The sequence below is a fragment of the Terrapene carolina genome, unplaced genomic scaffold, assembly GCF_002925995.2.
Source record: "Terrapene carolina triunguis isolate 2854851 unplaced genomic scaffold, T_m_triunguis-2.0 Scaffold66, whole genome shotgun sequence".
Classification (NCBI taxonomy): Eukaryota; Metazoa; Chordata; order Testudines; family Emydidae; genus Terrapene; species Terrapene triunguis.
The window spans coordinates 96,811,055-96,835,214 of record NW_020664417.1 but is presented as its reverse complement, the minus strand read 5'-3'; the positions used below and the strand labels follow the sequence as shown (position 1 = coordinate 96,835,214).

At 48.5% G+C, this 24,160-nt stretch overlaps 1 protein-coding gene across 7 annotated transcripts in view; it reads left to right on the top strand.

Annotated features, from left to right (window-relative positions):
* LZTS3 (leucine zipper tumor suppressor family member 3) overlaps positions 1 to 24,160 on the top strand; it is a 140,515-nt gene that overhangs the window by 84,639 nt on the left and 31,716 nt on the right. For 4 of the 7 annotated variants that reach the window (XM_024193797.2, XM_024193794.2, XM_024193795.2 and 1 more), the window contains exon 1: positions 9,205 to 9,635. The exons of 1 other annotated variant lie outside the window; for it this stretch is intronic. The gene's annotated coding sequence lies outside the window, so the exon portion shown is untranslated. Of the gene's footprint in view, positions 1 to 9,204; positions 9,636 to 24,160 lie in introns of those variants that run through there. 2 more of the 7 variants (XM_024193799.2, XM_024193796.2) reach the window with 1 other exon arrangement.

The following is a 24,160-nucleotide window of genomic DNA, read 5'->3' as shown; positions in this document are numbered from 1 at the left end:
AGAGAAGATGAAGGGGGAGGGGAGAGTAACATTCTGGAACTGTGGAGAGGCAGAGAGATAAGAGCACCTGGGGATGTGCTTAGTGTTAATTAGCCGTGTTTAGTGCTTAGATACAATGGTAATAGGTGCCTTAGAGATACCTGAGAGAGAGAGAGCAGCATTTTTCTAGCTAATCTGCATAAATCAAGACCTCCCAACTTTATTTGGTCCATCACAGGAATCCCTTCACTCACCACTGAAAAGCAGCCATACCGGAGGGCACAATACAGCAGGGCAAATTGTCAAATCTGCTCCAGCCCCCTTGTGTTGCTCAAAACTGTGGGAAGTCCTCAATTGGTGTAGCACCAACATAGCCTGCTCCAGGGCCAACCCCTGAGCCCAGCATGGGAGATCTGCTAGGGGCTGGGGAAATACAATGCTTCAATAGTTCTCAGCTGGTGGGTGGACCTTGGGTAGTTTAGAGCAGCCCTCAGGCTGCTTTAAACTACGCTGAGAATGAGCCGCCCAGGGAGCCGCAGCTGACTCCCTTGCAGCCCCTCACCACCTACCGCAGCAGAGAAGAAGCTAGGGCAGTATCTAGTTAACAGTATAACACCAACATTACCCAAGAGGTTAGGAAAGGGAGCGAGGAAAGAAGAGTGCCATGCCCAGGTGAGGTTGCAGAGGGATTTGGCAGAACGTAGTTCCCCTCACTGGATTTTGGCTCGGACACTGGAGTTCACACACCTCTTTGATACAAGTGCCATCGCCGCAGGTGTTCTGAACTTGAGGCATAAAACCCATCTTGCACAAATAACAAATGTGCCTTATATTTGCTGTAACAGCAGAAGCCCTGGCTGGGATGATTTAGTTGGGGTTGGTCCTGCTTTGAGCAGGGGATTGGACTAGATGACCTCCTGAGGTCTCTTCCAATCCTAATCTGCTATGATTCTAAGCCAAAACTGTTAGTATTATTACTCCCAGGAGTACCATAGATCCAGGACATGTCTCCACCTTTGTGTACTAACGTTTGGATGGCAGTTCTATCCGACAAGAGACATTGACGGTATGACTCTGAAAACAATGGGGCTGTAATGGAAAGTAGGCGGTGGGGAAATAACCTAATAAAGGGTTTACTAGTTAGTCACAAAAAGAGATGAAGAAAACTGCCAAGAGATGCATGGAAGTGCACAGTGCATCTTTGGTAGAAATACATCTTAAAGAGATTGCAACATAGCAGACGCGCACTGTATTCAGGTTATCGTGTGCACAAAGTCGCTTTCAGTTCATACACAGAGTTGCCGCATGTCTATCCTGCTGGGCGAAGCCTCCACATCACTATGTCTTTCGTGCAGGTTAGAGAAGAGGCAGGACTCAGTTGAAATGAACATAAAAGATTCTTTATTGAAGTGACCGGACACAGATCCTTTGGTCCTTTCTGGCTCGCTTGCTCCCTGACTGTCACTGGGATACATGCTGCTGTCTAATGTCTCGTTGAATTCTGGCCTGGCTTTAGCTCTGAGGAAAGGGTCTGATGACTCCACTTCAGCCACTTTTGCATTGTGACTTCTTGGTGTTGTCGGTATGCCATGACACAGCCTTTGTGACGTCTCCGGCATCCATGAGTGAGGCCAGAACTTGCCATTACACTAGGCGCTGCTCTTTGGCACATCTCTAGCAGAGAGTGACTATTTTTATTAGGTCGTGTTTTATTCAGGAAGATAAATTGGGCCCAAAATTGACCCTGGATTCACCTCTACAAATAAATATAGAGAAGTAAAAGTATCCCATTTGCTGTCTCCCAGGAGAGTTGCTGCTGTTGCTACCAGCCTTAGCAGGGTAGTTTGTAAACAGCTTTACTCCACCACATGCAGGTTATAGGTCAGTACCGTGTGGCAATAAATGATGGGCCTTCCATCAGCCCTTTGGGTAACGATTTATGTATGAATTCATTGTATGGCTGTATAGGTCCTGCGAGGGCATGTGCAGCAGAGTGAGGGGAGGTATTGAAGTACCTACACTCACGCTACACACAGCAGGAATATGGGGATGCCTGTGTGTCCTAAAACTGTTGCGCTATCAGAGCCATTGAAAAGAAGGTGAATGAGACATTACTAGACCAAATAACAGGAATATCCCAAACACAGGACCGGGTAGTAATGGGGGACTTTAACACCTGTTGGAAAAGCAACATGGCAAAACACACAATGTCCAATAAGTTCTTGGAATGCCTTGGGGACAACTTTTTGTTTCAGAGCGTGGCACAATTAACCAGGGGGCAGCCATTTTAGACTTGAGTCTGACCAACAGGGAGGAATTGGTTGTGAATCTAAAGGTTGAAGGCGAAAGTGATCATGAAATACAGATTTCATGATTCCAAGGAAAAGGGGTAAGAGTAGCAGAATAAGGACAAAGGACTTCAGAAAAGCAGCCTTTATCAAACTCTGAGGAGTGGTAGGTAAGGTCCCAGGGGAAGAAAATCTAAGGGAAAAAAGAGAGCTAATGTTATCTCAGAGATAATATTAAAGGCACAACAACAAACTAGCCTGATGTGAAGAAAAGATAGGAAGAATAGGAAGAGGCCACTATGGCTCCATTCGGAGCTTGTTAATGACCTGAAAATCAAAAAGGAAAATGGAAGAATGGAGAAATTGTGAAGGGTGAGTACAAAAGAACAGCGCAAGCACGTAGGAATAGCATCAGAAAGGCTAGGGCATAAAATGAGTTACACCTCGCATGGGACATAAAAGGTAATAAAAAGAGGTTTTATAAATACATTAAGAGCAAGAGAAAGACAAAGGAAAGTGTAGGTCCATTACTTAGCAGGGAAGGACCACTAATAATGGACGACATCAAGAAGGCTGAGGTGCTTAATGCCTGTTTTGCCTCTGTGTTCACTAAAAAGATAAATTGTGACCAGATACTTAACGCAATCAATATTAACAATGAGGAGAAGGAACGGAAGCTGAAATTGGGAAAGAACAGGTGCAAGAATATTTAGATAAGTTAGATAAGCCGAGACTCATCAAGCCCTGGGACCACTACCCCTTCCTGCTTCTCCACGTGGGCACCAATGATACTGCCAAGAATGACCTTGAGCGGATCATTGCAGACTACGTGGCTCTGGGAAGAAGGATAAAGGAATTTGAGGTGCAAGTGGTGTTCTTGCCCATCCTCCCTGTGGAAGGAAAAGGCCCGGGTAGAGACCGTCGAATCATGGAAGTCAACGAATGGCTACACAGGTGGTGTCAGAGAGAAGGCTTTGAATTCTTTGACCATGGGATGGTGTTCCAAGAAGAAAGATTGCTAGGCAGAGAAGGGCTGTACCTAACAAAGAGAGGGAAGAGCATCTTCGCAGGCAGGCTGGCTAATCTAGTGAGGAGGGCTTTAAACTAGGTTCACCAGGGGAAGGAGACCAAAGCCCAGAGGTAAGTGGGGAAGTGGGATATACCAGGAGGAAGCACGAGCAGGAAAGTGCAAGAGAGGAGGACTCCTGCCTCATACTGTGAAAATGAGACAATCAGCGAGTTATCTTAAGTGCCTATACACAAAAGCAAGAAGCCTGGGAAACAAGCAGGGAGAACTGGAAGTCCTGGCACAGTCAAGGAACTATGATGCGACTGGAATAACAGAGACTTGGTGGGATAACTCACATGACTGGGGCACTGTCATGGATGGATATAAACTGTTCAGGAAGGACAGGCAGGGCAGAAAAGGTGGGGGAGTTGCATTGTATGTAAGAGAGCAGTATGACTGCTCAGAGCTCCAGTATGAAACTGCAGAAAGACCTGAGAGTCTCTGGATTAAGTTTAGAAGTGTGAGCCACAAGGGTGATGTCATGGTGGGAGTCTGCTATAGACCACCAGACCAGGGGGATGAGGTGGACGAGGCTTTTTTCAAGAAACTAACAGAAGTTGCTAGATCACAGGCCCTGGTTCTCATGGGGGATTTCAATCACCCCAATATCTGCTGGGAGAGCAATACAGCAGTGCACAGACAATTCAGGAAGATTTTGGAAAGTGTAGGGGACTATTTCCTGGTGCAGGTGCTGGAGGAACCAACTAGGGGCAGAGCTCTTCTCAACCTGCTGCTCACAAACCGGGAAGAATTAGTAGGGGAAGCAAAAGTGGATGGGAACCTGGGAGGCAGTGACCATGAGATGGTCTAGTTCAGGATCCTGACACAAGGAAGAAAGGAGAGCAGCAGAATACGGACCCTGGACTTCAGAAAAGCAGACTTTGACTCCCTCAGGGAACTGATGGGCAAGATCCCCTGAGAGAATAACATGAGGGGAAAAGGAGTCCAGGAGAGCTGGCTTTATTTTAAAGAATCCTTATTGAGGTTGCAGGAACAAACCATCCCGATGTAGAAAGAATAGTAAATATGGCAGGTGACCAGCTTGGCTTAAGAGTGAAATCCTTGTTGATCTTAAACACAAAAAAGAAGCTTACAAGAAGTGGAAGATTGGACAAATGACCAGGGAGGAGTATAAAAATGTTGCTCAGGCATGCAGGAGTGAAATCAGGAAGGCCAAATCACACTTGGAGTTGCAGCTAGCAAGGGATGTTAAGAGTAACAAGAAAGGTTTCTACAGGTATGTTAGCAACAAGAAGAAGGTCAGGGAAAGTTTTGGCCCCTTACTGAATGAGGGAGGCAACCTAGTGACAGAGGATGTGAAAAAAGCTAATGTACTCAATACCTTTTTCGCCTCTGTCTTCACGAGCAAGGTCAGCTCCCAGACTACTGAACTGAGCAGCACAGTATGGAGAGGGGGTGACCATCCCTCTGTGGAGAAAGAAGCGGTTCAGGACTATTTAGAAAAGCTGGATGAGCACAAGTCCATGGGGCCGGATGCGCTGCATCTGAGGGTGCTAAAGGAGTTGGCGGATGTGATTGCAGAGCCATTGGCCATTCTTTGAAAATTCATGGCGATCAGGCGAGGTCCTGGATGACTGGGAAAAGGCTAATGTAGTGCCCATCTTTAAAAAAGGGACGAAGGAGGATCCGGGGAACTACAGGCCAGTCAGCTTCACCTCAGTCCCTGGAAAAAATCACAGAGCAGGTCCTCAAGGAAGCACTTAGAGGAGATGAAAGTGATCAGGAACAGTCAGCATGGATTCACCAAGGGCAAGTCATGCCTGACTAACCTAATCGCCTTCTATGATGAGATAACTGGCTCTGTGGAGTAGGGGAAAGCAGTGGACGTGTTATTCCTTGACTTTAGCAAAGCTTTTGATACGGTCTCCCACAGTATTCTTGCCAGCAAGTTAAAGAAGTATGGGCTGGATGAATGGACTATAAAGTGGATAGAAAGCTGACTAGATCATCTGGCTCAACGGGTAGTGATCAATGGCTCCATGTCTAATTGGCAGCTGGTATCAAGCGGAGTGCCTCAAGGGTCGGTCCTGGGACCGGTTTTGTTCAATATCTTCATTGATCTCAAGGATGTCCTGGATTGTACCCTCAGCAAGTTTGCAGATGACACTAAACTGGGAGGAGTGGTAGATATGCTGGAGGGTAGGGATAGGATACAAAGAGACCTAGACAAATTAGAGGATTGGGCCAAAAGAAATCTGATGAGGTTCAATAAGGACAAGTGCAGAGTCCTGCACTTAGGAAGGAAGAATCCCAGGCACTGCTACAGACTAGGGACCGAGTGGCTAGGCAGCGGTTCTGCAGAAAAGGACCTAGGGGTTATGGTGGACGAGAAGCTGGATGTGAGTCAACAGTGTGCCCTTGTTGCCAAGAAGGCTAACGGCATTTTGGGCTGTATCAGTAAGGGCACTGCCAGCAGATCGAGGAACGTGGTCTCAAGTCGCAGTGGGGGAGGTTTAGGTTGGATATTAGGAAAAACTTTTTCACTAGGAGGGTGGTGAAGCACTGGAATGGGTTACCTAGGGAGGTGGTGGAATCTCCTTCCTTAGAGGTTTTTAAGGTCAGGCTTGACAAAGCCCTGGCTGGGATGATTTAGTTGGGAATTGGTCCTGCTTTGAGCAGGGGGTTGGACTAGATGACCTCCTGAGGTCCCTTCCAACCCTGATATTCTATGATTCTATGTATTCAAACTGGCAGGGCCTGAAGCAATGCACCCTGAGGTACTTAAAGAAGTAGCTAAAACAATCTCAGAACCGTTAGCTATTATCGTCGAGAACTCATGGAGGATGGGTGAGGTCCCAGATGACTGGAGAAAGGTCCTATGTTTGCCCATCTTTAAAAAGCAGAAAAAAAGAGGACCGGAGGAATTATAGCACAGTCAGATGCAGGATGCTGGAACAATTTGTATAGTGGGGGTGACGAGAGCCATTGAACCAAACTGTAACCCTGTATATAATGGAAACCACTTCAAGCCGGGGGCGTGGCAGCACCCTTCGTTCCAGCACCTATGGTCAGATGACCTTCTATACCTGAAAAGATACTGGAACAAATTAATCAATCAATTTGTAAGCACCTAGATGATAATAGGGTTATAAATAATAGTAAAGATGGACTTGTCAAGAACAAATCATGCCATACTAACCTAGTTGCTGACCGAGTGGATGGGGAGGAAGCTATAGATGTGATATATTTTGATTTTAATAAAGCTTTGGACACAGTCCCATATGACTTGCTCATAAGCAAGCTAGGGAAATGTGGTCTTGATGAAATTACTGTAAGGTGGGTGCACAACTGGTTGCAAAATCCTACTCCGAGTAGTCATCAATGGTTTGTTGCCAAACTGGGAAGACCTATGTAGTGGGGCCCCACAGGGGTCTGCCCTGACTCCAGTACTAGTCAATATTTTCATTAATGACTTGGATAATGAATGGAGTGGAGAGTACACTTTATAAAATGTGTGGATCCCCACAAGTTAGGAGGGATTGCTAGCACTTTCATAGAATATCACAGAATATCACGGTTGGAAGGGACCTCAGGAGGTCATTTGGTCCAACCCTCCTTTGGAGGACAAGATTAGAGTTCAAAATGACCTTGACAAATTGGAGACATTTTGGTCTGAAATCAACAAGATTTAATTCAGTAATGACGAATGCAATGTACTACACTTAAGAAAAATGCAAATGCACAACTACAAAATGGGAATAAATAAGTAGGCAGTAGCACTGCCAAAAAGGACCCGGGGGTTATTGTGGATCACAAATTTAATACGAGTCAACAATGTGATGCATATTAACGGGAATGTCATATGCCAAACACAGGAAGTAATTGTCCCGCTCTGCTTGGAACTGGTGAGGCCTCAGCTGGAGTACTGTGTCCAGTTCTCGGCATCATGCTTTAGGAAAGATGTAGAGAAATTGGGGAGAGTCCAGAGGAGAGCAACAAAAATGATAAAAGGTTTAGAAAACCTCACCTATGAAGAAAGGTTAAGAAAAACAAGCTGGGCATATTTAGACTTGAGAAAAGAAGATTATGTGGGGACCTGATAAGCTTGTTATAAAGAGGACGGTGATCCATTGTTGTCTGTGTTCACTGAAGGTAGGGTAAGAAGTAATCATCTTAACCTGAAGTAGAGATTTAGGTTAGATATTAGGGAAAAAATTCTAACTTTAAGGAAAGTGAGGCTTCTGAGGAAGGTTGGGGAATCCCCATCATTGGAGATTTTTAAGAACAGGTTAGACAAACACCGGTCAGGGATGGTCTAGGTTTACTTGATCCTGCCTCAGCACGGGGGGATGGACTAGATGACTTCGTGGAGTCCTTTCCAGCTCTACATTTCTATGATCAGTGTTTCTGTCATTGCAAATGGTCCTACAGTGGAAGCTGCCGTTTTCCATCTATTCTGTGTTCTTTCAGAGATGGTCTCTGTCTTTTCCCTCCATCTTTGATCATCTCGAGGGGTTCCAGAAGAGAACCCCGTGTTTTAAACATTCTTAGCCAGCTGCAATCAAAGATGACCAGTCTGGGGGCGGGCGGGAGTGAGTTTGTTTGGGGGGGGGGGGGGTGTGTGTGTTTGCTTTTTTTTTGGGTGGGGGGGGGGGGGGTTATTTTATTTTATTTTATTTTTTGCTTCAAGTGTTGCCCAGTCACTTCCAGCTAAAACAAACCTCCTTGTGATTGGTGGAGGAAATCCCAGCACTTTGACAGTTACCACCCGTTTGCACATTCTCTATGCCTGCCTAAAGGAAGAGCTATCACTAGCCCTACATTTGCTCACAAACTGAGCAAACGGTCAATATAGCTAGTGGTCAATATAAATTAGGATAAGTTCCAGTTTTCATTTGAACTTTTTTTTTCCCCCTCCCCCAGTTGTTCATAACTTTCTCAAAATTCCGTGTTGGGTTGAAATGTTCTATACTTGGTCTATGCCCAAAGGTTGGGATTTTTTTTCTAGGTAATAAGTTTGAGCTAAATGGATGGAGCTGTTTTCAGTTATTTGAGTATGAGGAAAATCTATGATTCCTCAAATGTCAAACTGGGTTTCATTTGTAGATCTTAATCAGATTTTTTTTAGATGAAGTCACATTGAAAATAAAATTAGGCAGTTTTAAAATTATGTATGTTTAGTCTGCCCCAAAATCAGAACTTAGAGTAGGTGCCTGCAAACTTTAGTAGGTGCTCAAGTTTGAACATTGGGGCCCATGAAGATTAGAAAGCTCTTCTGATGATTTTTAAGTACCTTAATTAATGATCTTTTTAGTATAAATGAAAATTTTCTGCCAAACTAAGCAATGGTACTTTTACACTGTCCATTAATGAGTGACCAAAAATCTTTCAGCCATCTTTCATCCTTTCTGGTGGGTCTGCCACTGGAGTATATATGCAGTGTTGTAGCCATGTTGGACCTAGGATATTAGAGAGATCTTTTATTGGACCAGCTGAAGTATATTTTAACATTGAAGGGTGGAGGGGGAGAAGAGGAGTGGCTTATATGTGGGCGATAGATTGTGTGGGTTTGGGGCCGGTTTTCCGAAAGTGAGTAGTGAGTTTAGGTGCCGGATTTTCAGAGGCTGTGTGTGAGCACTTAAAATCAACCCCCTGTAAGGGGTCTCAGGTTGAGTCCCCCAAAAAGTAGGCACCCCAAATCACTCTGTAAAAGCTTGGCATTAACTCCTGAGCCGGGCATGGATTAATTCCACAATGATTTTTTTTTTTTTCCAAAGCTTGCATCCTGCAAGGAAAGAGTTAATGAAACTTAAGTGCTTGGAGGGAGCAGTTCCCTGGTATTAGCCAATCAGAGGGGACAAAGGTTCAGCTCTGTGCCTGTGCTGAGGTAACAGGTGATTTGTTGTTTACAACATGTAGTTTTTGTAGCGTCCCCTCAGGCACCGGGCAGGTAGAGAGGATCTTGCAGCCCTGCCAGGAGAGCATGGGAGGAAAAACCTCTTGATCGCGGAGGTACATGTGTAGCTAGCTTACTTTTGCTGAAAACATTTTCTGCTTTAGTCTCTTAAAGGAAGCTCTGGGTAAGGTGACACTATGGCGCTCCTTTGTTAGAGAGCACGCTTCCCAGGAAGGGTGGAAACAGCAGAGAGCAGCCAGTCTGGACAAGGAGTACAATGCCTTACCGTCCTGTGTGCATAAGGGAAGAGCATCTATCAGTCAACTCAGTGGATTGTGTTAACCAGGAGCATTGCTACACTGGGATAGACAGAGAGGAAAGACATACCCCCGGTTTACGACTGTTCTGACCATTTGTGTGGTGAAGGAGTTGGGAAGATTGGGTATGGTATTGTTTTCATTTCCTGCCTACTTATGAAAGGTGTAGAAAACATGACCTGTGAGGGAAGATTGGAAAAACTGGGTTTGTTTAGTCTGGAAAAGAGAAGACTGAGGGGGGACATAACAGTTTTCAAGTACATAAAAAGTTGTTACAAGGAGGAGGGAGAAAATTTGTTCTCCTTAACCGGTGAGGATAGAACAAGAAGCAATGGGCTTAAATTGCAGCAAGGGAGGTTTAGGTTGAACATTAGGAAAAACTTCCTAACTGTCAGGGCGGTTAAGCACTGGAATAAATTGCCTAGGGTGGTTGTGGAATCTCCATCACTGGGGATTTTTAAGAGCAGGTTGCACAAACACCTGTCAGGGATGGTCTAGATAATACTTAGTCCTGCCATGAGTGCAGGGGACTGGACTAGGTGACCTCTCGAGGTCCCTTCCAGTCCTCTGATTCTATGATTCTAAACAGCAGCCACTTTTCACTCCAGGGGCGGCTGCTTTTTGAGACATGAGTGTAGCGTTGTGTGTATGTATTTATACCGCGCTGAACTGGGTGGTTTGTGGGTGCCCCACTGCTCTCTGCTGGAGAGAGTCAAAACTGCTCTACTGTGTACCATAGGGCCTATGCCGCTTATGGAGCTTTAGCATAAGTGGTAAGGAACTGGGACAGTGGAATAGTAGGATCTGACTTTGGAGCTGTTGCAGAGAAGTTTTGGATATGTGGCGCATACAGCGATCTGATATGACACTACCGCGTGTAGGAAGCAAAGGAGTTGCAAGTTGTAACTGAGAATGTACCCTGTGTTTGTAAAGTCCTTTGGTATCCTTCAGCTTGAAAGGTGTTGTCTGAGGCTTAGATAATACTCCCTTCCATTCCTGTGTCATGCCTTTTATTTGCAGTGTTTGTGCCATTCTTACTGTAGAATGTAGTAGAAATGCAAATGATTCAGGCAACCCCAATACAAATCATAAGATCTACTATTTATGGCAGCAGGATTTTTAAGCAACGTAGGAACTGGCTTATTCTCCAGTCAGGCCGCTCCCATCCAGGGAGGGATAGGAGGGAAATGAATAACGAGAAAGTTTCCATTGGTAGTGGTGTGTTGCAGGGCTGCAGGTGGGAGCTGTATCAATGCCCTTGAAATTCCTTATGCCCAGTTAATTATAAATCGAGGCTGGATTCACAATACTGAGTTGTTAAAGCCTTGGCGAGGGAGGCGGAGGCGGCTTGATCTGAAAATGGGCATGGTTTGTAAACACACCTTGAATGTTTTTTTTTCTCTCTACCCGTGAGAATGTTGGGGAGGCTGGAATGAGAGGTAGTCGCCTTAGCCTGCTGGCGCCAGAGACATCAGCCAGCTGGCTCTGTGTGCGTGTCCCACTGTGGAACAGGAGATGAGACTGGTGGCTCTGATCCTCAATGGAGCTACACCAATTCACATCAGCTGAGCATCTGGCCCGTGTACTCCCAATGCTTTTCACAACTCACTGGTTTAATAGACACCTCATTGCATTCCAAAGGGATAATTTATAAGAGGGTTCTCAACCAGGGGTACGCGTACCCCTGGGGGTACGCAGAGGTCTTCCAGGTGGTACATCAACTCATCTAGATATTTGCCTAGTTTTACAACAGGCGACATAAAAGCACTAGCGAGTCTGAAATTTTAGTTTGTACTTACAATGACTTGTTTATACTGCTCTATATACTATACACTGAAATGAACATACAATATTAATATTCCAATTGATTTATTTTATAATTCTCTGGTAAAAAGTCAGAAATTTTTCAGTACTCGTGTGCTGTGACACTTTTGTATTTTTATGTCTGATTTTGTGAGCAAGTAGTTCTTAAGCGAGGTGAAACTTGGGGGTACGCAAGACAAATCAGGGTCCCGAAAGGGGTATAGTCGTCTGGAAATTTTGAGGGCCACTGATTTAGAATGTAAGAACAGCTATACTGGGCCAATGGTCTGTCTAGCCCAGTTCCAGGTGCTTCAGGGGGAACAAAGAGAATGGGACAATTATCAAGTGATCCATCCCCTGTCATCCAGTCCCAGTTTCTGGCAGTCAGAGGTGTAGGGACACCCGGAGCCTGGGGCAATGCAGAACCCATGTGTGATTGTAGAACGCGGCCCTTCCAGGCCACTCCGTGCCTTAACAAAACAACACTAAGGTGCTGTGCAGCGCATAGCTCACGGGTGTGACTTGCATGGACATCCAGTGAGTCACACTTGTCTAACTGAGGGCAGAATTGGGCCTGTTAATTAACCATAACTGGGCAACATGCCTGAGTAAATCCCTGAGAGGGTGGAAATCCCCATTCAAACATAGGGCCCACTCCTGCAAGGTACTGACCCCTTCAGTTCTCGTGGAGTGGAAGGTGCTCGGCACCTTGCAGGATCAGGTCCTTTGAAAGCTGGGATTTACTTTACTAATCACTAGAGAGTCTCCCTCTGCCAGGGGAAATCTCCACTGGCTGTTTGCAGCCACAGCTCAGCTCCCTTGTGCTGCCTGTGGGGCACAAACGGGCTGGATCGCAACAGAGAATCTGGCCTTTAATCTTCTCCAACCTGTCCTTCAGCGCTGGAACGTTTATTCCATTTACATGGGGCTGACTTGTGCCAAGAACATTTCATGCTAACTCTACGAGCCCCCAAGGATTCAGTACTGCTTAGCACTTCTGTGGCGCTTTCCCTCTGGAACGCTCAAAGGGCCGTACCAAGGTGAGCACCAAGCAGTATCCCTGTTTCTCAGATGGGGGAAACTGAGGCACAGGCAGGTCAAGGGACTTGCCTAAGGTCACACAGGGATTCTGTGGCAGAGCTCAGAAGGGAACTCAAGTCTTTTAACACTGTCTTCCCATTGGTCCACCCTGCCCCTCCCCTCCCACCGTTCCAGTGATTTCATCTGGCTTTAAAATATAGTTTTGACTGGACTTTGTCTGCTCTATGCTGATTGGCTCTCCAGCTCTCGTTCTCCCCCTTTTTCACGGTATCTTCACCTCAGCTTCACTCCACCCCCACCTCTGTGACCCTTTTCTTCCTTGCCCTGTCCCCCTCTGTGCTGCTTCCTGGGGTACCCAGGGTTGTAAGGCACCTCACTACCACCTGGCCTGTGCCTGCGGGGAGTCAGCTCCCAACTCCACTGGCAATGCAAGCACTCCCCTTTCGGCCTACGCAGGCCCCACTGTCACTGCCGGTTAGCGATAGGTACACTCCAACTCCAACCGTCTCCCTGGAGTGTCCAGCCTCTGGCCCACCGGACACTCGCAGTATTCACAGATCTGCTGCTTCCAAAGAAGCAGGACGCTCCAGCTTTCCTTTAGATCACCACTCCGCTTCCCACACCGCACGTAGGTTTGAAATTCAGTCGAAGTGTATTTAACAAAGCAGAGAGATTCAAGCAAAAGCAAGTACAAGTATTGGAAACAGACGACTACATATGAAATAAAATCATAACACGCTCCAGAAGCTAGACTTAATTAACAAGATACTCGCATCCAATAGAGTACTGCTCACCCAAAATCCCTGCAGCACTTCGTAGCCAGGCTGGCTATGACCCTTCTTTCATGAGACCAGCATGCTGTCACCTTGCCTTCTAGGTGAAGGATTCAGCGTGTCTCTTTGCTGTCCAAGATACCAGACCAATCTTTTGTTTGTATTCAGACAGGACACCCCTCTGTTGTTTGTTTCTTCCTGTAGACTTCTGTTCTGGTAGATTTTTGCAATTTCTCCATTTGCACCTGGCTTAGTAGGCAAATAAGCCTGCAATACACAAATAGCCGGAGTAGGAGCCAGGTGTCATTTACCTTCACCTGAAAGGAACATCTCCGAGGTATATCACCTCCTGGTAACCTGCCTTAGTCTGCACTTCCCTCTACACTAGTCTACACTAGAAAACTAGGTTGGCATAACTACACCACTCAGGGGTGTAAAAAATCCACATCCCTAGGTCGACTTAACTATGCCGCTTAAGTCCCCATGTAGACGGTGCTAGGTCCACAGAAAAATTCTTCCATCACCCTAACTACCATCTTTCGGGGAGGTGGATTAGCTACACTGATGGAAGAACCCCTCCCATCGGCATAGGTAGTGTCTGCGCTGAAGCACTATAGTTCACATTGGCTTGGTCAGCCACTCACATGTTCACAGAAACCGAACCGACCGGTGAGGTCCTGGTCATCTTTGAACCTGAAGGACAAACAACATCGCTGTGCCGCTGTAGCGTTTTAAGTGTAGACAAGCTCTTAACTCCAAGACCTTAAGAACATATTTTCAGTCTAGGTACAGAACTCCTTATATAGTATCCGTATGTACATGTCACACTGATTATGCTGGCCAGTGGGCTACTGGCTCTCAGCAGAGACCTCACATCCAGCCTTTGATGACTTGTTATGCAGACATCTGATCCAGGGGTTCCCTGTAAAACCCTATGTACCCCCTGTGCCCTCTACCAGTTGACACCAAGGGTCCCTGGATCCACAGGCGCCGACTTTTCAAAGTGCCAGGGGGTGACCAATCCCCAGCTCTGCCCCAGACCCGACACCCACTCCACCCCTTCCCCCAAGGCCCCACCCTGCCTCTTCCCGCCCCTGCTCCACCCCGCCCCACCTCTTCCCGCCCCCACCCTGCCTCTTCCCGTCCAGTTCCTCCCCCAGAGCCTCCTGAATGCTGCGAAACAGCTGATCATGGTGGGCAGGAGGCATGGGGAGGGAGAGGGAAGTGCAGATCTGCAGGGCCCGCTGGTGGGCGGGAGTTGTTGAGGGGATGGCGGGGAGCTGATGGGGAGCTGCCAGTGGGTGCTCAGCACCCACCATTTTTTCCCCATGGGTGCTCCAGGCCCAGAGCACCCACGGAGTTGGCACCTATGTCTGGGTCACACCCTTACCCCCCCTTCCCTTCAGTGTCCCCTCTTCCTTCACTTTTCTTTCCATTTAGCTGATTCCCCCTCCTAACTAAACCCATCCCCCCCACCAAAAAAAAATGGTGGCACCAACATGCCATTTGTTGCCCTGACGTCGTACCCTCTGCTTGTGTGTTCTACCCTTCCCCCACCCTGTGCCTGTCTTGTCGACTTAGATCGTAAGCTCTTTGGCCTGCGGAGGGTATGGGCTGCGCGGGGCGGCGGAGGCAGGAGCTGTGGGGGGCCGCTTTGGGGGGCCCCACAGGCCCAGAGCGGCCCGGGGGATTAGCGGGGAGCCTGGCGCCAGCAGCAGGAAGCGGAACGACCCGGCCCCAGCTGTGTCACTCGGGGGGAGAGGGCTTGGGGGAAGGGGTCCGTCCCCCCCACACACACCTGCGGCGGGAAGCAGAGCGACACAGCGGGGAGCCAGCGGAGTGGAGCAGGCTGGGGCTGGGTTCCTCTGCTTCCCACCACCGCCGGTGAGTGCAGGGGTAGGTCTGACCCCTGCTGCCAGCATCAGGCCCCCCCGCTAATCCCCTGGGCCGCGTCCATCGCTGGGGGAGGGGGCTTGGGAGAAGGGGTGCAAAAAGTGGGCGGGGTGGGGGCGGGAAGAGGCGGGGCAGGGGCGGAGGGAGTTGTCCCCGGCCCTGCACCCCCTTAGGAACGTCCCTGCCACTTGCAGTGGGTGCACCCCACAGGGGGGCCCGCTGGGGGATGGAGCTGGCCACCGGCACTGCTGCATACGAAGCCCGCAGCTGCGGAGGGCTCCATGAAATTTGGTGCCCCAAATTTCGTGGTGCCCTACACAGCTGCGTATTCTGCGTATGCCTGAGGACAGGAAGCTGGAAGATTCTCTGCGACTTGAAGTCTTTAGATCACGATCTGGAGACTTCAACAGCAGAGTTAAGGGAAAGTGGGGGGGGTCAGCTTTTGTCGCCTGCATCATGCGGGGGGTCAGACTAGATGACCATATTGGTCCCTTCTGACCTTAAAGTCTATGAGTCTATGAGTCTATGAGACAGCCCCGGCCGTATAGTTCACAAAACCATCTTGAAGAGAGATGATCTTCTTAAAAAGAAAGGCCAAGACCTCTTTGCTAACAGAACCAGGAGATGTTGGCAACCCTTGTGAAGGAGAAAGGAAGGGCTCTGTACTAGGCTAACTAAGGGAAATTTAATGTCCAGTGATCTACGGGAGGTAAGACTAGAAAGGTGATCTAATGGTCCCTTCTGACCTTAAACTCTAGGTGCTCCCTGTAAACATCCACAAGGCCACTTCACTGTTCTCCTTCAGATCCCTCCTGAAAACTTCCTTTTCTGTGCTGCCTACAAGAAACTTGACAACGGTCAGGCTGCTGGTGTGCAGACAGCACTGCCCGTCACGGTGACTGGAATTGTCTCATTGTTCCCTTGTAATCGCCCCATCTGTCTGTACCCATCGCTTGTCTTCCGCTTAGATCAGAAGATCTTTTGGACAGGGGCCATGCTTTTTTGTTGTTCTGTGTTTGTACAGCACCTAGTGGGGCCCTGGGCCGTGACTAGAGCTCCCAGCCACTACGATAACACTAATAATAAATACTAATGCAGCTGTGAAGATTAGCCTCTCCAGAAACTAAACCGTGGAGGGATCAGACTGTACCTGGAAGCTTCTGCAAGATCTATCTTACATTTTTTATTATGGGCTGCGGGCCAGGTTTACAAAGCGCCGGATTCTGATGGTCCTAAGAGCATTGTGCAGCAGTTTACTCCACAACTAATCCCACGGCATCGTAAAGCAGGGTGTTACTCAACATAAGATGTAGGGCCAGTTAATCCCCTTGATCCACAGCAGAGGTCCTGCCGATAGCAGGAAGAGGCTTACACAGAGATCAAGGGTAGCATGTGTTCTTGGTGTTGTCACGGTGGGCTTTCCGAAAGCTTTCCCCATTGGCTTAAACTGTGCTCTCACTGACTCCACTTTTGCAAACCACGCCCTATACACTTCTACCCCGATATAACGCGACCTGATATAACATGAATTTGGGTATAACGCGGTAAAGCAGCACTCGGGGGGGGTGCGGGGCTGCGCACTCCAGCGGATCAAAGCAAGTTCGATATAACGCGGTTTCACCTATAATGCGGTAAGATTTTTTGGCTCCCGAGGACAGCGTTATATTGGGGTAGAGGTGTACTTTTAGGGCTTGCTAGTCTTTGTGTCTAGCTAGTCTTTGTAAGCATGTGTCTCCTATCTCTGTTACCCTCCTTCATCCCCTCTGATCGTCTTGCACCCCGCTTTATCTTCAGTTGGATTGTAAGTTCTTCAAGGCAGCAGGAACTGGCTTCCAGTGTGTGTATGCCCGCAGTGCCCAGCACATTGGGTCCTGATCTTTGTTGGGGCCTCTGGGTGCTCCCACCCCAAAAATCACGTTGCAATTAGTGGGGTAAAAGTGATGCTGAGCACTTTGAGAATTCCTGCTAGCTGGCTATTTACAGGTGATTACCCAGTATGTGCACTTCATTGCAGTAACTGTATGAGTTAGGTGCATGATTTTACCCCTAAATTATTTGAAAATCTGGCTAACTTTAAAAGGCGCAGATCTGCTCCAATGAGCTGCAGAGGGGGAAGCGCATGATCAATGTCTCTGAAAATCAAGCCATTGCTGCTGAGCAATGATACCTCCTCACCCCTGCTCCATGCGTCTCTGGCTCCTTCTGCCATGAGAGAACCTTTAACCTTCTAACCTACCTGCCTGACCACTGTTCTCCAATAATGGACAGGACACACAGGGGCAGTAGCGTAGTATAGAATCAACTTTTTTATTGTATTGACGACAGCTAGTTTTTGCTCATGTACATGGCTGTGTTTTTTTTCCCCCCATGCTGAGTAAATTTAAGGTTGTTTCATTACTACTTTGTCATTTGCCATCCAGCAAATGCCTTGTCTACACTAGGGACAATAAACAATCAGAGGCCCTAGAAGGCTTGTAGAACGCTTTGTGTCCATGCACCAAAATGCCCCGAGAGGTCTAATAGCTGGGTAGCACAGCCAGCCTTCCGACAGGTTTAATACCCGGTTAAAGCTTCCCCAGTTCATTCTGAACCAGTTTAGTCCCAGTGTGGATGCTAACAAGCTGAAACAGTACAGCTAGTCCTCCTGCTACTGGCCTGGCACCATCTCCCAGAATACACTGCTGCTGGGAGCCGAGGCGGGCGTTGTGGGATAGGTCCCCAGAGGGCACGGCAGTTAAAATGGGTTGGGGGAGGTTTGGCATGGCTAGTGGGGGCTCACTGAGCCGTTTGTTCTTAAATGGGTTCAGTTATAGCTCGTTCACTTTTCTAGGCTGGTTATGGCCAAAATGGAGGCTTAGCATGTCCAGAATCTCCTGAACAAAGGCTCTAGGTGTACGTCTACGCTGCAGTGAAATACCCACGGCTGGCCCATGTCAGCTGACTAGGGCAGGGGTGGGCAAACTTTTTGGCCCGAGGGCCACATTGGGGTTGCAAAACTGTATGGAGGGCCGGGTAGGGAAGGCTGTGCCTCCCCAAACAACCTGGCCCCGGCCTCCTATCCGACCCCTCCCACTTCCCGCCCCCTGACGGCCCCCCTCAGAACCCCTGACCCATCCACCACCACCCTGCTCCTTGTCCCCTGATCGCCCCCTCCTGGGACCCCCTGCCCCTAACTGCCCCCCCAGGACCCCACTCCCTATCCAACCCCCCCTGCTCCCTGTCCCCTGACTGCCCCCTCATCCACTCCCCTACCCCCTGACAGGCCCCCCGGGACTCCCACGCTTATCCAACCCCCGCCCCATCCAACCACCCCCAACTCCCTGTCCCTTGACTGCCCCCCGGGACCCCTTACCCAACCCCACCGGCCCCCTTACCATGCCGCTCAGAGCAGCATGTCTGGCAGCCGTGCCGCCCGGCCGGAGCCAGACACGCTGCCGCGCTGCCCTGCAGAAGCGCACAGCCCTGCTGCCCAGAGCGCTGCCCGCATGGCTGCGGGGAAGGGGGGACAGTAGGGGAGGAGCTGGGGGCTAGCCTCCCCGGCCGGGAGGTCAAGGGCCGGGCAGGACGGTCCCATGGGCCGGATGTGGCCCGCGGGCCGTAGTTTACCCACCTCTGCGCTAGGGGCTGTTTAATTGTGGTGCACACATTCAGGTTCGGTCTGGAGCAAAGGCTCTAGCACTCTCCCCTTTCATGGGGTCCCAGAGCTTGGGCTCCAGCTGGAGCCTGAATGTGTACACCATAGCCCCGTAACCCGAGTCCCATGAGCCCAAGTGTGCAACATAGACACACCCTAGTTGTTATTTAGGAACCATCCAGGAGGGAACGGTGCAGATTAAAGACTATTTTCTTCGCAAAATGATCCCTTGGCATCTCCAAGTCGGAAGCAGCAGCACCAGTTGGTAAGAGAGAGATTCCAAGCCTGAAAAGCACAGGCGGGTTATTTTTCTCCCTGCAGGTAGGAGAGAACTGACTGAGCCTTAGCGCGGTTTCATTCCTCCGCCAGTTTTGGGTCGCTTGGGTGACGTTGTTTCAATATGTGACGGAGGAGGAGGATGTTGGGGAGATGGGGGGGGGTTCAGACTCAGTTAGCTGTGCTGACTCTGCTTTGTGTTGCTGGCTTCTAGTGAGATGTGGCCAGCACTTCGGGGGGAGGGGGCAGGAGAGGTCACAAGGGGCTGCAGACCCAGCCAAAAGATACGTTTTTGAATTGATTGGTGTTGCTGAGAGGTGTGCTTTCAGCACTATCTGACCAAAGCTCTTGCTCCCAGATTAGAATCAAAGTTTTTTCAGACCACTTTAAGCAGTGGACCTGGTGGCTCTGAAAGGCAAACCGGAATGTTTGTGTTAAAACAAATGCAACTGGACTAGATCCTGCCAGATGCTCAGTCACAATCATTAGCAGCATTTCAGCCCCACACCTACCCCCTTTCCCATCTTCTCTTTCTCCAACACCACTTCCCTGCGGTCCCTTTACTGCTCTGCTCACGCCTGCTGGTGACCTGGGAGGGCATTCAGACCTCTGTGGCTATGGAACAAGCAAGTCTTTCCTTGATCACTTGCCATGTGTTTTTATTTTTTTGTTTCACTTTCTCATTTCTACCACACAAGAAAATAATGTCTCCATTAGTCACACTTTAGATGAAAGTGCCAAGGATTGCAGGGTTGCTAGCTCACGGTTTGACAGCGAATCTCGTATCTTTCTGCTGGGCCGAAGGATCACGTAAATTGAAGAGAATCTCAGCTTGCAATTTAAAAAAATAAATAGGTTTCTAGGCCCTATGGTTGTGGGGAAAAGTCAAAAAACATGAACCTTAAAAGCTCAGACACCAGCAAGCAAATACAAACACCACCAAGTTGTTCTTTCGAAGCCAAGCTTACAATTTGGAAGTGGTCCAATGCATGATGTTTAATTTTTGAAAATCATGATGGGTGTGGAGAAAGTAAATAAGGAAGTGTTATTTACTCCTTCTCATAACACAAGAACAAGGGGTCACTAAATGAAATTAATAAGCAGCAGGTTTAAAACAGATGAAGTATTTCTTTACACAACACAGAGTCAACCTGTGGAACTCTTTGCCAGAGGATGTTATGAAGGCCCAAGGGTTCAAAAAAGAACTAGATACATTAATGGAGGATAGATCCATCAATGGCTATTAGCCAGGATGGGCAGGGATGGTGTCCCTAGCCTCTGTTTGCCAGAAGCTGGGAATGGGCGACAGGGGATGGATCACTTGTTGATTACCTGGTCTGTTCATTCCCTCTAAAGCACCTGGCGTTGGCCACTGTTGGAAGACAGGATACTGGACCATTGGTCTGACCCAGTATGACCGTTCCAATGTTCTTATTATTTGGGATTGGCAATCCTGGGAGCGAGGCACGAGAAACTCAGCTTCCTGATGGCTGCAGCTTCCTGCTTTCTGAGTGGGTGGAAATGATTCCACTTTTTCCGCTGGCCCTACCCTGCATCCCAACAGATTGGGCTTGGAGGGAACAGAGCAGGGATCTGATCCACCCTGCGTCACCAGATAACACTTAGGGCTAAGTATCTGAATGGGGGAGGGGTCAGCTGCCATTTTTGGCCATTTCCCTCCCTTGGCTTCAGGGACAGCAGGAGCCACTAAGCAATCTACCCTAACCCTAAACTCTAAAAGCCCAGGGATGGTCAAGGGGGGATAATAGCTGTTGACTGGGTCTCCTTCTCTCGCTGCCGGGTAGGGATCTGCGACTGGGCAGGCAAGGCCTTTGTGTGTTGGATTAAAACAAAAAAAGGGTGAATTGATCCCTGTGTAACTCCACAAACTTCAGTGGTGTTGCTTTGGATTTACACTGGTCTAAATATGTGCCCATTGACAGCTCTCAATACATAACAACCCCCAGGGGCTCACTTCTAATCTCACTCTGGTTGCTTCAATGGGGCTGCTCCTTATGGGGGGGGGATAGCTCAGTGGTTTGAGCATCGGCCTGCTAAACCCAGGGTTGAGAGTTCAATCCTTGAGGGGGCCATTTAGGGAACTGGGATAAAAATCTGTCTGGGGATTGGTCCTGCTTTGAGCAGGGGGTTGGACTAGATGAGGTCCCTTCCAACCCTGCTATTCTATAATTCTATTGACCAGTGCACCGAACTCAGATCAGAATATGGGTGGATGCGTGCTGGTCATTGGCTTACCTCTCTTTAGCGACATTGAGACCCTGGGCCAGTGCCCCAGCCCCATTGTAGTTACCGTGAAGTAGAGCTTTGAGCTCAGAGCCTGTATCACTAGGGATCTTGCCAATTTCTGCTTGTTTCTTTGAGTGCTTTAAAATAAAAACCTGACACAAAATTAAGTTCCTGGGTAAGATATCTTTAGACTCTGCAGAGGGCAGATCTTCCACTGGTGCAAACTGATGCAGCGCCGCGGACTTCAGGGAGAGCAAAGGATGTGTCCCAAGGACTGTGCAGTTGCTATTGGCACTGAGCAGGATCTCCCTGACGTGACATAGGCTATCACCGCTCTTCATCTGGCACGCTGTAGACAGTAGATGGGCTTTGCTGTAACGCCTGTCTCAGTCCCAATCACCCCTGCAATGCTCCCAGGAAGAATTTCCCTCTCCTTAAACATTCAGTAGATTTTTGTAATTAAATGCCCAGTGGGCATAGGCCACATGACCAGAAGGGCTATTCTTCCTGCAAGGTCAAATGAGTTTACCCCTGTAAGATTTTGATAGCCAGCTTTCACGACTCAGTCTTTTGGTGCGGCTCTCCTTTTTCTTTTAATTAAAGCAGTTGAAGGTCGGCGCGGGAAAGCCATGAGCTGTTTGCTGGATTACTTGACCTTCCTTAAGAATGTGTAACATAAGCAGCTGGTTCTAAAACTGTCTGCGTGAGTCTTGGCTTCCATGTTTAAAAATGAGTCTAGCACATTGGGGTTGACGGGATATTTTCTCGGTGCTGTAATGGCTTGAGCCAAAGCCCACAGAAGTTGCTGAGAACCTTTCCATTGACTTCCGTGGGTGTTGGAATGGGCCCTGGTCTAGAAATGTTGGTGAACAGCCCGGGAAAGTCTCCACAATTCAGTTGGCTAGTGTGATACTTTTTTTAAAAAAAACGTGTCCAGCTCTGATAACCAAAAGCCAGAACTTGCAGCCCTTGTGGGAGGAAGGGCTGTATCGTTAGTTATAATTTGGGTGACAGGCATACCTAGAGGCCTCACCGTGCTAGGTGCTGTACGTATAGCCTAGTGAGAAAAAGTCCCTGCCCTGATGAGCTCACAATTTAAATAGACAAGGCACAAAGGGGTGGGAGGAGACACTGAGTCACACAGAGGTGAAGTGACTTGCTCAAGACCATACAGTAGGTCAGCAGGAGAACTGGGAATAGTACACACGTCTCCTGATTCCCAGTCCAACACCTGGCCCACACTGTTGTAGAATTAGGTCCTCGGTACAAACTAGGAATGTTCTGTGCGAGTGTGAGCGGTTCATACAGTACTGGCCCATGCAATAAGGCAGTGCCGCGTTTGTATTCAGCAGGCGTAACTGATGTCCGTCATCGTTGTGAGATTGTGAGCGTGCCCTGTGATGTGATATCATTTTTCAACTTGCTCCCTGGGGTGAGCGTTCTCACTGGCAGGACCTCCGCTAGGAAACTGCTGCCTAGAGCCTTACCCTAGTTGCATTCAGAACAAAGCGGGAGACCCGATGAGAGCTTAGCTATTCAGTCGAGTCTGAATAAGGACCTTACTATTGATTGATTAGTTGTTTGTCACGTGCTTGGGACACACAAAGGCCCCATAAGTGCTGAGTCATGATTGTGTCTTACATTTGTATAGGAGCTGTCATCCAGACAAATCCCAAAGCATCTTAGGATATGTCTACGCTGCAGCTTGGAACGTGCCTCCCGACCTCGATAGCAAGACTCACGCTCGCTTTGATCAGGTTAGCGTGCTAAAAATAGCAGTGTGGACGCTGTGGCTCGGGCTATCCGCCTGAATGCAAGCTCAGGTGGCTAGTCTGAGCCATCCACTCGTGCCGCAGCGTTCACGCTACTATATTTTAACGTGATAGCTGGAGCAAAACTGGTGAGTCTTGTCTACCCAGATCTACCCTCTTGTCTTGTCTTGTCTTGTCTACCCTCCCAGCTGCAGGGTAGCCATACTTTACAATTGCCAGTAACGGTTTGGATCTCCCAGTGTGGCCACCTCCAGGGTGGAACATGGCAGCTGTTGAACAGCGCCCTGCAACACTAAACAGCAGCTAAGGACAGGAAAGAAAGAAGCAAGTAAAATTGATAGAAATTGTAGCGGGACAGAATGTAAATATCCAAGTTGGTGTTTAGCAAGGAGGATGAAGTTTTTTTGCCAAACATGCTGTGGATCTTTGAGTACAGAGTGGCCAGGACCTTGGTTTTATGTTTCCATGTCCTCCTGAGGCACTGGTTTGAGTATCTCTTCGAAAGGCAAGAGCTCCACCTGCTGAAAAAGCAACACCATCAATAAGTACTTTAGGACCTAAGCTATTAGGTTCAGTTTGATTGTTAAGCTGTTGCTGTTGGGTCATCATAATATCTAGCTCTAATCTAGCACTTTTCATCAGTAGATCTCAAAGCTCTTCACAAAGGAGGTCAGTGTTGTTATCCCATTTTGTAGATGGGGAAACTGAGGCACAAAGGGGGAGCGTGATTTACTCAAGACTACCGGGCCGGTCAGTGGTGGAGCCAGGAATCGAATGCCCGGGTTTTCTAAGTCCCAATCCAGTGCTCTGTCTGCTAGGCTGCACTGCCTCCCCTAAGACAGGGTAAGAAATGGGAAGATGTGGGCTATCTGGAGTAGCTGTTGTGTGGGCTTTGAGGACTGAGCTAGCACACAGAGAGGTACTTGCCCAGGAGAAAACCATCCCCAGCCTCTCCAGCTTTAGCCTCGGTCTCAGCCTTCCACTGGATGTGGTCTTGTCCAAGCAATGAACCTACCAGCCAGGTACAAGCCCTGTGCAGTTCCACACCTTCCCCTGATCTGGAAATACCCAGCAATCAACAGCTAGGACAGAACAGGTTGGGTGATTGTAAAGCACCTTCAACCCAAGGGATGCATAGCAGGATGATCGAAGGGCACATGAGGAAAAACTGAGTGCATGCCCTTGAAACAAATAGATCTGCTCTCTCAGTA